Source organism: Dromiciops gliroides, chromosome 1, assembly GCF_019393635.1.
Source record: "Dromiciops gliroides isolate mDroGli1 chromosome 1, mDroGli1.pri, whole genome shotgun sequence".
NCBI lineage: Eukaryota > Metazoa > Chordata > Mammalia > Microbiotheria > Microbiotheriidae > Dromiciops > Dromiciops gliroides.
The window spans coordinates 274,597,402-274,611,401 of NC_057861.1; the positions used below are offsets into that span (position 1 = coordinate 274,597,402).

Here is a 14,000-nt window from a genome sequence, read left to right on the forward strand (position 1 = left end):
GAGGCATTGGGAATTGCACTGGACCATAAATCAGAATGCCTGGGTACTAATCTCTATTTTGTTACTTAGAAGTAGCATGATATTGGACAAGTCAAAATGGTAGCCTCAGTGTTTTTGGCTACCTCACAATCTTTATTTGAGATTCAAATGAGATTACAGAATCTCAGGGTTGGAAGGGGCCATCTTAAAGCCTTCTGACCTTCTATGCCCAAATAGGAGTCAATCAACAATCAAAAAGTATTTATTACTTTATGCCAGATGCTATGCTATATCTGAAGATGCAGGGGGAAAAAAAAACAAAACCAACAATCCATGCCCTCAATGAGTTTATATTCTGAAGAAAAATTATATATATATATTATATATATATGTATATATATATATATACATATATAAGCAAAAATAAAATATATTTGAAATAGAAAGAAGATAACTTTATACTGAAAAATCATCATCTAGCCTTTGCTTAAAGTTCTCCAGTAAGAGATATTATATGTTCTAAGGCAAATTATATACTTTCCAACAGTTGGAACGTTTTATCTTGTAGTTGTTGTTGATTAATGCAATGTTACCCCTTTGTAATTTTCATCCTTGCTCCTTGTTCTACCCTCTGGGGCCAAATAGAATCTATCTAATGTTTCTTCCACATGACAGCTTTTTGAATATCCAAAGACATTATCATATCTTCTCATCCCCAACCTAAATGTTCCCATTTCCTTCAAACATCATGATCTTGAGGTCCTGCCTCAGAATTCTGGCTGGACGAACTTTAGTTTATCTAAGCCATTATTAAAAATGGCTCCTAGAATAAACATGGTAAAATAGATGTGATCTGCTCAATGCAAAAGACAACAAGACTATTAATTCTCTCTTCCTAGATACTATGCTCCTCTTCATGTGGCTTGAGATTGTTTAAATTTCTTTGTTGTTCTCTCACACTTTTTTCTAATATGGAAACTGCATTCTACTAAAACCCTAAGATCTTTTGCAGAATTAATGTCTAGCCAAAACTCCCTCATATCAAACTCATGAAGTTAATTTTTAACCCATTTTACATATATTCTTTTTTTTTGCAGGGCAATGAGGGTTAAGTGACTTGCCCAGGGTCACACAGCTACTAAGTGTCAAGTGTCTGAGACCAGACCTGAATTCAGGTCCTCCTGAATCCAGGGCCTGTGCTTTATCCATTGTGCCACCTAGTTGCCCATTTTACATATAATCTTACTGAATTTTCCAGCTTCCCCTTATGTCTTATTTTCCCCTATTATAAAGTTAAATGAGCCTTAAAAGATTGAAAGATGGAGATTTTGTTACAGTACAGTGTGGTGTAAAGAATAATTAGGATGATCAGAACAAAATAGTAACCATAAGCAATTCAACATTAACTTTAAAGTAAGTCTCTGGTGAAGTGCTAGAACAGTGCTGTCTTAATATAGGTAACCATAAATAACTTGTCAAGAAACAAAACAAGTCAGGATTTGAATACCAGGGTCATGTGGAGATCACCTCAGGTGCCTCAAAGTGAACTCCCAGCTTAGGTCGGCTCCCACAAAGTGCAGGCCCCTGTTCCAGGCCCTGCTTGGGCCTAAGGCTCAGGAGCCTTAGCTCCTCAGAGCCTTGTGTGCTAGGTGGCCCCCTCCTGGGAGGTTTGGGCAACAAAACTCTAGGGCCTGAAACCAGACTCACTCCCTTCCTTTAGGGCTCTGAGAAGAGTCCAGATAATGGTCTTTTCTCTCAAGGGCATACTAAATTATGTTTGGCTTTCCTCTCCTTCCCTATCACAAATTCAAGATTAAATAATCCCTTTTCCCTAGGATTTCTACCATTTCCACTTGAGCATCCAGTTTTTTCCTTCTTGGTAAATCAAATGATATATGTGAAAATACTTAGAAAACTTTGAAGTACTATATAAATTAAAAGATATTATTCCTTTCCCAAAAAATATCCCCTATATAGGAATTAATAGCTTTTTTACAAGAAAAACTACGTACAAAGAATACCCAATAAATTAATAAAAAGTACAGACCTTTCTAACTACCAAAGAGACTACTAGAAAGTATCCCTTCCTTGGTAGTATGCTGCTTCCTTAATTCATATTTCAAAATATTATCGATCATCCTATTATTTAAAATCTACAAGATACATTCAGTGGGTTGCATAGGGTAAAATAAAAGAACCTTGGGAAAAGAGGTTTGTTTCTTTTTGTTATTTTTCCTAACTAGCTAACACAGTACGTTGAAAGTAGTATTTAGTAAATGTTTGTTATTCAAATATATTTGCATTTTCATTGGAAAGACTAAGCAGATTAATAAATATACAAAGAAGCAATAAACTTAAAAGATTATATATGGACATATATATATATATATATATATACATATATATAACACATTATTAATTAAAACTGTGCTATGGAAAAATCAAATATGTCAAGGACAAATTGGTGGCCCTAACTATTGAGATCTCCAGAAATGGAATGGATTGACTTTTAAAATAGTGGATTCTTCCTCACTGCCTTTAAGGAATGGTTAAATGACCATATTTTGAGTATTTTCTAGAGAGAATTCCTGCTAAAGTATGATGAGGGTCCCTGACCTCTAAGCTTCCTTCCAGTTCTGAAATTCTGTCTTTCTATAACAATTCAAAATTATTTCTTTGAAAGGAAGAAAGCATTTACTAAGCACTTAATATGTGTCAGGCACCATGAGAAGTGCTTTACAAACATTATCTCATTTGATCCTCACAAGGACCCCAGGATATAGGTGCTATTATCATACTCTTTTTACTTTTGAGGAAACTACAGCTGAAAAATGATAAGTCATTTGCCTGAGTCACACAGCTAATAAGTTTTTGAGGTCATATTTGAACTCATCTTCCTGACTTGATGTCCAGCACTCTATCCACTGTGCCACCTATCTTACCTTGAAAATGAGATGTTTGGTGTCCTATTTTTGGCCCTTTCTAGTGGTTTCAACTAATCTTCACTGTTTGGAAAACCAAACAAGATAAATGCAAAGTGCTCTGTAAACCTTAAACTGCTATATAAGTGCTAACTTCTGTTTTATTTATTTTTCTGCTATTCTGTAAGTAGTAGAGAAAAGGCAATAAGACATAGTGGATAGTGTCAGACTTTCAGACAAAGTGATCTTAGGTCCAATCCCACCTCTGACCTTTATTAGCTATGTGACCCTGGGCAAATCAAGCATGTCACAGATTGTGGGAAGCATTGGTCAGGGTTATTATCTATTCTGAAAGTTACCTATGTTAACAAAAGCACAGATCCTACAAAAGATCATATTGAAAAGAGCAATAATTTACAAAAATTAAGACTACATCTAAAACATTAAAAGTTCAAAACGTTTAATTAAAGATCAGAATCTGTAAACACTTTTCTAGATTTGTCTGGAGGCATTTAAGAGGGATAACTTAATTACAGTGTTATTATTTGCATTTTGGCATAGAGCTTAAGAGAGTACCTGACAGGGCTTTATCAGATTTCTGAAACTGCATGGGAAGAGGGTGGATTGGACCAAATTGTTTCTTTGGCCTAACATCTCTTTATCAATCTGCTTCACGTAATAAACAGACACTGAGTGACTTTGCAGTGTTTGTACTCCATTCTGATCTCTGGAGCTACACATGAAACTTTGGGTCATGCAACAGCCATACTTATGTACACAAATCAGGGAGTTAACCTTTCACTACCCAATTTGTCCATGCAAATATAGTCATTATTTGCACGGACTCCAGCAGGTGTAATTTTGTTGGCAAGGCTAAAGTCCCTTTGAAAATTTGTCTTGGTGTATCAACATTCTTTTTTTGAAGTATTATTCCTTTTGGGGACAGATATATAAATTAAGAGGGCAGAAATTTAATGTTTCATGAACTTTCTATTTAGAAAAGGCTAGATCATCTCTGATTTAAAAAAAAAAAACTAAGCAAATTTCAGATTAGCCCACACAGTTCTTGCATGAATGGCATTAGGAATACCTGACGTGCTTATTTTCTGTGTCAGCAATAACTGGGTGCCAAAGAGCCAATACTTTCCCAGATCATTTTAACTAGAATACATTTCAGCACCTACTGCAAGGCACACTGCAGACTCTGAAGAAGTATTAATTGATAATGATGATGTGGGTGTTTGGGATGGGAGCTTTCTACACTGAGAAGCATTAGAAATGCACGTACACTGCACAAATGAATGTGGGGTATGTAGTGGGGGGAGTAGGACAATGGTATTTTTGTTAATATAGGTGAGAGCCCACAGCCATGTACTATTCCATTTACAAATAGGCTTGCCGGGGCAGCTAGGCGGCACAGTGGATAGAGCACTGGCCCTGGAATCAGGAGTACCTGAGTTCAAATCCAGCCTCAGACACTTAACACTTACTAGCTGTGTGACCCTGGGCAAGTCACTTAACCCCAATTGCCTCACTTAAAAAAAAACAACAACAACAACATATATTACAAATAGGCTTGCCCAGAAACTTTTCATTTCTAGGTCCTAAAAAACAACGATTTTATTTTTTTTAATTGCACTGATATTTGCTTCTGTTGTTGTTGTTGCTGAGTCATTTTCGGTTGTGTCCTCTCCACGACCTCCTTCTGGGTTTTCTTTTCTTTTTTTTAATAGAATTTTATTTTCCAAAATATATATAAAAACAATTTTAACATCAATTAAAAAAAAAACTTTCTTAGCAGAGATGTTACAGTGGTTTGCCATTTCCTTCTGGGTCTCATTTTATAGATGAGGAACTGAGGCAAACAGGTATAAGTGACTTGGCCAAAGTCAAGCAGCTAGGCCAGATTTGAACTCAGAAAGAGTTTTGCTGATTTTAAGCCCAACAGTCTACTCATTGTGCCACCTATCTCCACTATCATAATTAGAGGATTTTTAAGTATCTTAAAACTGACAAATAAGCCTATTAAAAAGTGGTGGGTTTAATAACAAAAATAACTTTCATTGTTTTTATGGGGTTATTATTAAGTTCATCCTACAGAAGGTAAGAGCCAACTAAGCAATGATTTGGCTGCTAGATGCTCAGTGGATAGAGCTCTGGCCCTGGAATCAGGAAGACCTCAGTTCAAATTTGACCTCAGATACTTACTCGGTAACTCTGGATAAGTCATTGACCTCTTTCTTCCTCAGTTTACTCAACTGTAAAGTGGGGATAATAATAGTAACTGCTTCCCAAGGTTGTTGTATCATATATATAAACCATTCAGCATAGTTCCTGGCACACAGGAGATACTTAATAAATGCTTGTAAAAAGCTTAGCCTTGTTTTTCAAAAGATCTGTGATCTCACAGGTACCACTTCCTCTATGGCAAATCAAAATTTCTCTATGACTTTTTACCTTGTGCTCACATGCGTCTTTCTTTATGTCCTCTATCCATCAATCAATTAACAGGCATTTGTTATGTGCTTATACGGAAAAAAGTGAAAATAATTCTTTCCCTCAAAAATCTTATATTCTAATGAAGAAAGTATGTATATAAATAGATATAAAAATACATACAAAGTAGATGGAAGATAAGCAGAGAAGGTAGGGAACCAACACCAAGGAAAATTGGGATGGTCCTCTTACAAAATCACAAGGTCATAGTTCATAGGACCATAGATATAAAGCTAGAAATGACCTTAGAGGTCATTAATTCCAACCCTACTTTTACAGATGAGGAAACTGAGGCCAAGATAGGTTGTGATTTGTCCAGCATTACACAAGAAGTATCTAAAACAGCATTTAAACTTAGGTCTTCCCAACTACAAGTCCGGATTCCATCCACTACCCCAAACTGGTATTGGAGCTGAGTCTTGAAGTAACTTAGGGATTATAAATGGCTGAAGTACAGAAGATCATTCCCAGTACAGAACAAAGGTAGAGGATCTTCTTGGAGAAGAAGAAGGGAAGAAAATCATGGAAACATTTGAACTATCTATATGTTATCCCTCATTCTTGATACACGCACTGCCCACCTATTTTCAGTCATACACATCCTTGATATTGTCTTTTATGCCACTGACTGAATGCAAGTCTTCACTGGTAATATGTTTCAGTCTCCGTAAAGCTACAATATGCTTTTCCAAATATTTTTTCAGATTATATGAAATTTTGATTTTTCTGAAGTAATGATGTTCTATGACTTGCCATCATAGAGCACCATAAATCCCTTTTTGCATTAAAAGAGCCTTTAAAAAAGGTTTAAGCAAGGAGAAGAAAACAATATTAAATGCTCTCCATAAATAAGTCAATGCATGTGTTAAATTCATGCAATAATCTAAGACATCATCATGATTATCTTCACAACATTTGCACAGTACTTTAAAGTTGCAAAGCCCTACAACTGATTTCATTTGAACCAAGTGAAGTAGATGCTATTATCCCCATCTTGTTGATGAAGAAACCTCAAATGATTTGCCCAGGATGAAACAGCTAGTAAATGCCTAAGGCAAGGTTCAAACTTAGCTCTTCCTGGCTCTCAAGTCAGTGCTAGAGATAACTAGGTTCAATTATCTGCTAAGGACTGACATTACTAAAGACATTTTAACAAATTCTGAGCTAAGGCAACTCTGACCAGTATCACAGAGGAACTCCTGTGCAGAGCCCAAATAGGAAAAAAGTATTCTGTTATAAATGAGTCTCTCCGAACGTTCCTATGTGCAGAAGACGCTGTACCAATTTCATTGAGTATAGGAATGGGCTCAAAGATACCTCAATGAAATTTATTCATTCAAAAGAGATTATGCTAGTCATCTACATAGGGGTGTGGGGGGGGGAAGTGGATTAAAAATACTTTCCACTTTTATTTTTCCCAAATGAAAGTCAATCTGAAATTACTTTTAAGTGACTTCAAAAAGTGAATGTAAAGTACCTGAGCAATGCAAAAAACTAGGATTTGAACAGCTGAAGACAGAGCAAAAAAAAAAATCTGTAGAAAATTAATGTTTCAGGCTCAAAAACCCAGGACTGAATTTGTATTTCTTGGATTTTTAGAATTTACTTTACTTTTGGACACTAAGGTATTCATAATTTTAAACAAGAGTTGAAAAAGTCAAAAATTTGGAACCTTGACTTTAAAAAAAAACACAACAGAACATGGATAAAGCACTGGCCCTGGATTCAGGAGTACCTGGGTTCAAATTCGGCCTCAGACACTTGACACTTATGAGCTATGTGACCCTGGGCAAGTCACTTAACCCCCATTGCCACACAAAAACAAACAAACAAACAAAAACAGAACATCTAGCAAGGGCATTAGGATTTTAGAACTAAAGGGGGGCAGCTAAGTGGTGTAGTGGATAGAGCACCAGCCCTGGATTCAGGAGGACCTGAGTTCAAATCCAACCTCAGACACTTAACACTAGCTGTGTGACCCTAGGCAAATCACTTAACCCTCATTGCCCCCCCAAAAGAAAAAGAACTAAAGGGGCCTTAGACTTTATCTAATCCAAGTGCCTCTTGCTATAGATGAGTAAATTTATGATTTTGACTTAACTGATAAATTTGATTTAAACAGTAAGTTGATGGCTTTATTTACCCAATAGTGATTTTTATATGGAGGTTAATAAATGCTGGTTGGGTTGGAATGAAATGAACTAATCTCACTTGAAAATAATTTGCCAAGTTACTTCACTTTTCTGGGTCAGTTTCCCCATCTTTTAAATTAAGGGGCAGGGCTATGTAATCTCTAAAGTCTCTTCCTGCTATTCCTAACAGTAAAAAAAAGTCTGCAAACAAATTTGGGGGATTTAGCAGAAGCCAGAAGTTTGGGTGTGAAAATATTTCCAAGTCCTGAAATACAAAGGATTTAGGTTGTACAAAAGATAGAGTGCTGGTCCTCAAGTCAGGAAGACTCATCTTTGTGAGTTCAAACCTGGCCTAAGACACTTACTAGCTGTGTGAACTTGGGCAAGTCACTTAACAATGTTTGCCATTACCTTCTCCAGTTTATTTTACCGATGAGGAACTGAGGCAAACTGCTCTAGTATCTTTGCCATATATATATAGTTAGGGAAGAAAGAACCAGGACAAGAACTCCAATCCCATGGTTCCCAGCTCAGCATTCTTTCAACTATATGTGGTGAATTTCTGTGTAAAAGAATTCCATAAATATCTGCAAAAATTATGAGTGCAGATACAAGGTACTAAACCAGGAAGCATTAACTCCTGTAACTCCTGATTCCTATAGTTGGGCTACCTTACAAAAAATAAAGTAAAATGAAATAATTTAAAGGATGCACTTTTTCTCTAAAATATCATGTAATTAGTTTCTTGTTTTAAATAAATTACTTGGCTTTTCTATTTCAAATTCAAACAATGATATTGTTTATATTCCTAAAACAATTTTGAAAAGAAAAATTCTAAGGCAGGCATGAATTTTCTTGACTTGCTTCTCCCTACAAAATCAGGTGATTTTAAAATCACATAATCATATCATCTCAAAGTTGGAAGATACCCCATGTAGATCAACTCATCTGATCAGATATATTCTCAAAAACATTCTAAGAAGAAGTTATTGACTCTTAAAGAATTTCAGTAACAAAGATCCAAGTCCTCTGTGGCAGTCTATTATATTCTGAAATAGCACTAATTGATAGGAAGATTTTCATCACATTAATCCTAAATCTACTTCTCTGTAGTTTTCATCCATTACTTTAAGTTCTGTCTTTTTTTTTAAATAAGAAACATTTCTATCTATAGTTTTGGGTTCCAATTTTTATCTCTCTTTCCCTCCTTACCCTCTCCCATCCCTGAGGCAGCAAACAATCAGATATGCATCTATGATTATGTAAAGCATTACTATATTTATCATTTTGTAGGAGAAAACCTGATTAAAAGAACAAAATGAAAGAAAGTGAAAAATAGCATGCTTCAGTCTGTTCCATCAATATGTTTTTTCTTTGGAGGTGGATAGTATGTTTCATCAATAGTACTTTGGAATTGCCTTGGATCATTGAGAATAGTCGAGTCATTCACAATTCTTCATCAAACAATATTGCCCTCTATGTACACAGTTTTCTCTTGGTTCTGCTCACTTCACAATACCTCATTTCATACATGCATTTCCAGGCCTTTCTGACTTCATCTTGCTTGTCATTTCTTATACCACAATAATATTCCATCACCTTCATATACCACAGTTTGTTTAGCCATTCCCCAATTGATGGGCATTCTTTTGATTTCCAATTCTTAGCTACCATAAAAAGTAAGCTCTGTCCTTTGCCACAAAAGGGCGGGGAAGGGGTGGGGCTCAAATCTAATTCCTATTCCAGATGATAATCCTATTTGAAGATAGCTACAGCTCCTTGCTGAGGCTAGTCTTTTCCACATAAAATATTCCCGGTTCATTCAACATATTTTCATATAACTTCTTCTTGTTCCCTTAAACAACAAGGCTACTTGCTTCTAGATCCTTTACATTTTGTCAATGACCTTTATAAAATGTGGTACCCATAATAAACATGACACTTTTGGGGGGCTTACTACAAAGTTTAATTTCTTTAATGTCAGCTGGGTCTCAACAGTAGCGGAACAACAATTTTACTCCTATGTAACCGATTTTCTATTGCCATTTCAATAATGCCTATTCCTAAGCTATTCATCTCTCCTCAAAGCTCCCCAATTGAGCCTTTCTCTATCTTTCCACAACAGACCTTGGCTCATACTTTACTAAGAAAAATAGAGATATTGTGGCATTAGCTCATTATTTTCCCCCATTCTACATCTTAAACATCTTTCATATAATTGCCTTTTTACTTCTTACTTCCAGTTTGATGAAAAGATGGCCATTCTCCTTGCCAACACCATCTTCTCTATTTGTACTAATGAGCTTATCCATCTGCTTTTCTTCACTCTCCAGCCAGCTTCTTTACAATCATCTTGACATTCATATCATGCCCTTGAATACTTAACCCTTTTACCCTCCCCCAAACTCTGGACCTGGAAGTCTTCGGTATTGGTTGGTGATTCCCTCAGTCATTCACTACTTGTAGGTCCAGCTCTAGTCAAGTTTCACTTCATCTCCCTGTCAGAATCTCACCATATGTGTCAGGAAGTCTGGAAGACTCATGGCCTTGCCACACATATCCCTTATATATTCCCTCAGATCCTTTCCAGACCTAGGTGTAGAATAAAAGCGACTTTGCCGATGCTACAGGAAAGGGTGGGCCAACCCTGTAACTTTGCATTTTCTCCTTGGTCACCACTCCTATTTATGTGTTATATGTCCTAATTCAAATATGAGCTCCTTTACAACATGACCTTTCTTCATTTTTTTTTTGTTTTTACATCCCCAACACGTAACACAGTGCTTTATACATAATAAAATGTTAATATATGCTTCTCCAGTTATCCCTTCAATCACTCATTCATTCACCTACTCTGGAATATTGCCCCCAAATCACCTGTCCTCTTTCTCTTTAATCTTTAAACTCTCCCTATCCAAATATATTCCCTGCTTCTCTTCTATGCTTCAAAAAAACACTCAATTCTACCATCCCCTTAAGCTATTGTTCTTTATCTCTCCTATCATCCACAATTAAACTCATACAAATGTGATCTGGGGCAGGTTGGTGGCACAGTGCATAAAACATTGGCCCTGGAGTCAGGAGGACCTGAGTTTAAATCTCACCTCATACATTTATTAGTTGTGTGACTCTGGGCGAGTCACTTAACCCCAATTGCCTTAAAACATCTGGGGCCTTCTCCAGTAGTCCTGATGTATATCTTGCCACTGGACCCAGATGTCTCTGGAGGAGCTCTCTCTTCCTTAACTCCAACTCAGTGCAAGTCATGACATCACCCAGAAGTTATGGTCCTCTTCCAGAATGAAAGACAAACAACAAAAACAAAAGTGACCTACAATCTTTGCTACCTTCTTTTCTCTACCTTCCTTTTCAATTATTTGCAGTCTGGCTTCCTAACTCATTACTCAAGTGAAAATGCTCTTCAAGTTATTCTGTCTGCGTCTCTGTCTCTCCCTCTCCCTCTCCCTCTCTCTGTCTCTCTAAGTATCAACTAGTATTTACTTCAGATAACATATATCTGGTACAATTATATACAATAAATAATCCTGTTTGCTTTGTCACCCAGAAAATTTGGAACTAACGGTACTCTAGTCTAGCACACTTTAATTAACACAGTATGTCTCTTTGTAACTCCTATTATTAGAAAAATAATAAATTCAGGCAGGTCTAGAGGCATTCATCCTAAACCACATCTATTAAACTGATCCTTTGATGTCAGAGTGTGACCAAACACTGCTTTCGTAAGCTCAAATATCATAAAACTAATAAATTAAATTAGAAACAACAACAACAAAAATCCTAAACCACTTATAGTAATGCAATTCTTACAGGTGCTTGTTAAATTTCAGGGTGTTTTTATTAACATTAAAGTTATCACTAGAACAACCAAAAGACACTTTGATTAGATGGAATCAACCTTAAATTTCTAAATTATTTACATCATGTAAATATTGTAATTTAAATATGATTTGGGGATCTTAGGAGGTCAAATTATTCCCACAGTAGAGAGTTACAGGCCCACTTCATGGGCTCCAATTTAAAACAACTAAGTATCATTTGTAGACACCATCAATTCAGAAAAATGAAAGTTAATTTGGGCAGAAACTATGTGATGGTTGATGGGTTATTGGGGGCTACACAGCTTCATTGAAGCCCAGAATTGGTCCCTACTCTTCACTCTCTATGCCCAGGGCAAAGGCCACCCATCCACAGATTCTCTCACCCACACTCAAATTAAGCATACCTTTTGGGACACAATAAAAGAATGAAAACAAGAAACTGAGTTCTAAGGCAAGAGCTACTGGATCTGTAGAGGGTCAAACTCCCCTTTAAGTAGCACACATCCCCTGTAGCCACAAGTTTGAATGTTTCTCAAAAAAGTTACCAACTTTGGTAATATTTCATTTGTGTCAACTTCAAGGATTACACAATCAGCAAAAAAGAGATGGTAAGCTACAGAATACTGACTACTTCTTGTCTCAGGAAGGCCCCTGCTCAGTTTCTTCTGGAGACATGACAGTGCTTTTGAGGAACAAGTAAACAGGCAGGGTAGGCAGCATAAATTGTGAAAAGGAGAGCTCAGTTATGTTTGGTCATTTTCTTTCTTTATAGTTTATATATGTCTTTGATGGGTTCTTTACTGATGTTTTTTTCATCATGATAGAGCCTCATTGCTGCCTGGACATTTTGAATTGAACATAGACTTGCAAAAACAAAAAAGGAAAAAAGAAAATCCAAGGTAGCCAGGTGGCACAGGGAATAGAGCACCAGCCCTGGATTCAGGAGGACCTGAGTTCAAATCCGGCCTCAGACACTTGGCACTTACTAGCTGTGTGACCCTGGGCAAGTCACTTAATCCCAATTGCCTCACCAAAAAAAAAAAAAAAAGAACATACACTTGACTGTTATTTTTGATACCAATAATTTTCTCACTGAGCTATTTCAGAGATGGTCTTCCATTATTTACTTGTGTCCTTAAATGTTAATATTTCTGCATGTCTTGGATCTTCTTTTGAGAATGATCAAGAAGTACACTTTTTTGTTTTGTTTTTTGATGGGGCAATGAGGGTTAAGTGACTTGTCCAGGGTCACACAGCTAGTACGTGTCAAATGTCTGAGGCCAGATTTGAACTCAGGTCCTCCTGAATCCAGGGCCTGTGCTTTATCCACTGTGCCGCCTAGCTGCCCCTCAAGAAGTACACTCTTAAAGTCATTACGCAAGGCACATCCAACTAGAATCCTGCCTTTAAGCAAAGCACATTAGCTACTTCCTTCTGAACAACCTGGTACTTTTCTCCACATTTAATGTCCTCTGGTCAAATACTGTAATCAGTAACTTTCTCTCTTGTCTTGATGTACTTGTCATAAACACACTTATCAAACGGGTTCACAATGCACACAAAGCAAGGATGTTTTCTTCCACATTTGGCCCTGCTTCCCAGAATTTCATGATCCATAACTACAACTTTGGTCATGCCTTCAAATGCCCTTTCTTTCACAGATGGCAGATTTATTTCCCTAAGACTCAGTTTCATTTTGTTTTGGGTGGGGGGCGATTTTTTTGCAATTTCTTGAACCAAGGGAAGCTTCAGTATCTTTAAGATCTATATCATCAAATCAAATGTCTGATTCTGTTGGTGGAGGAGGAACTAATAACTCTGCTTTCCTCTTCTCATGATTGATGTCCTGTTTTCTGGTGAAGGCTGCAGCTTTTTCTTCTTTTGGTTTCTGTTCAATTGTCCTTGCCCTTTGTTTCACTGAACATTTTATGAGGGGCAATCTTTGTGTTGTTTAATGATCCTAAAGAAACAAGTGCTTTGGAGGAGGGTTGGCCTTTTTTTGCCTACCAGCTTTGGTAGGACTTCATCACCATGTTCTTCCATTTAAAAAAAAAAAACACTTCTGCCATTTTGGTGGTGTCTGGGGGTATTTTTCTTCCATAATTTTTTTTTCTTTTCTCCTTCACTTTTCCCATTGGGCTTCCATACAAACTCGCCTATGCCACAGCGCAACCCTAATGGTTTTGGTGAGCCCAGCCTTTCATCTCACCACCATCCAAGGGCCCTCAAGCTGCTCAAGCCCCCTCCTGCTCCATGGCTCTGAATCCCTTTTCTGGCCCCTCAACTGTACAATGCAGCCTGTCCACTTAATAGCAGAGAGGCCAGGCTACCAACACTCACATAGAAAGCCTCTTGGCCTCAGTAACCCTATCACTGGCAGCTTGCCCTACACTCTGCACACATGCTTGCACACTTGCACCCTGGCACGCACTCATGCGGACCTCCAACACCAGGCGCTTTAATCATTTCTTAATTGCCAAATCATACGGCCTTCCTCAATCATCATTTTTCTTGACTTCCGCATAGCATTTAGGACCATTTATTATCCTTTCTTATACTGCCTTTTTTTTTTAGTTTTTATGCCATTCCTCTGTCTTGGTTCTCCTTCTACGTGGATTTTATTCTATTTGGCC

At 37.1% G+C, this 14,000-nt stretch overlaps 1 pseudogene; it reads right to left on the reverse strand.

The window, feature by feature from the left end:
- Positions 1–1,491: 1,491 nt before the first annotated feature.
- Positions 1,492–13,410, reverse strand: LOC122748367 (annotated as a pseudogene).
- Between the last annotated feature and the right edge of the window lie 590 nt (positions 13,411–14,000).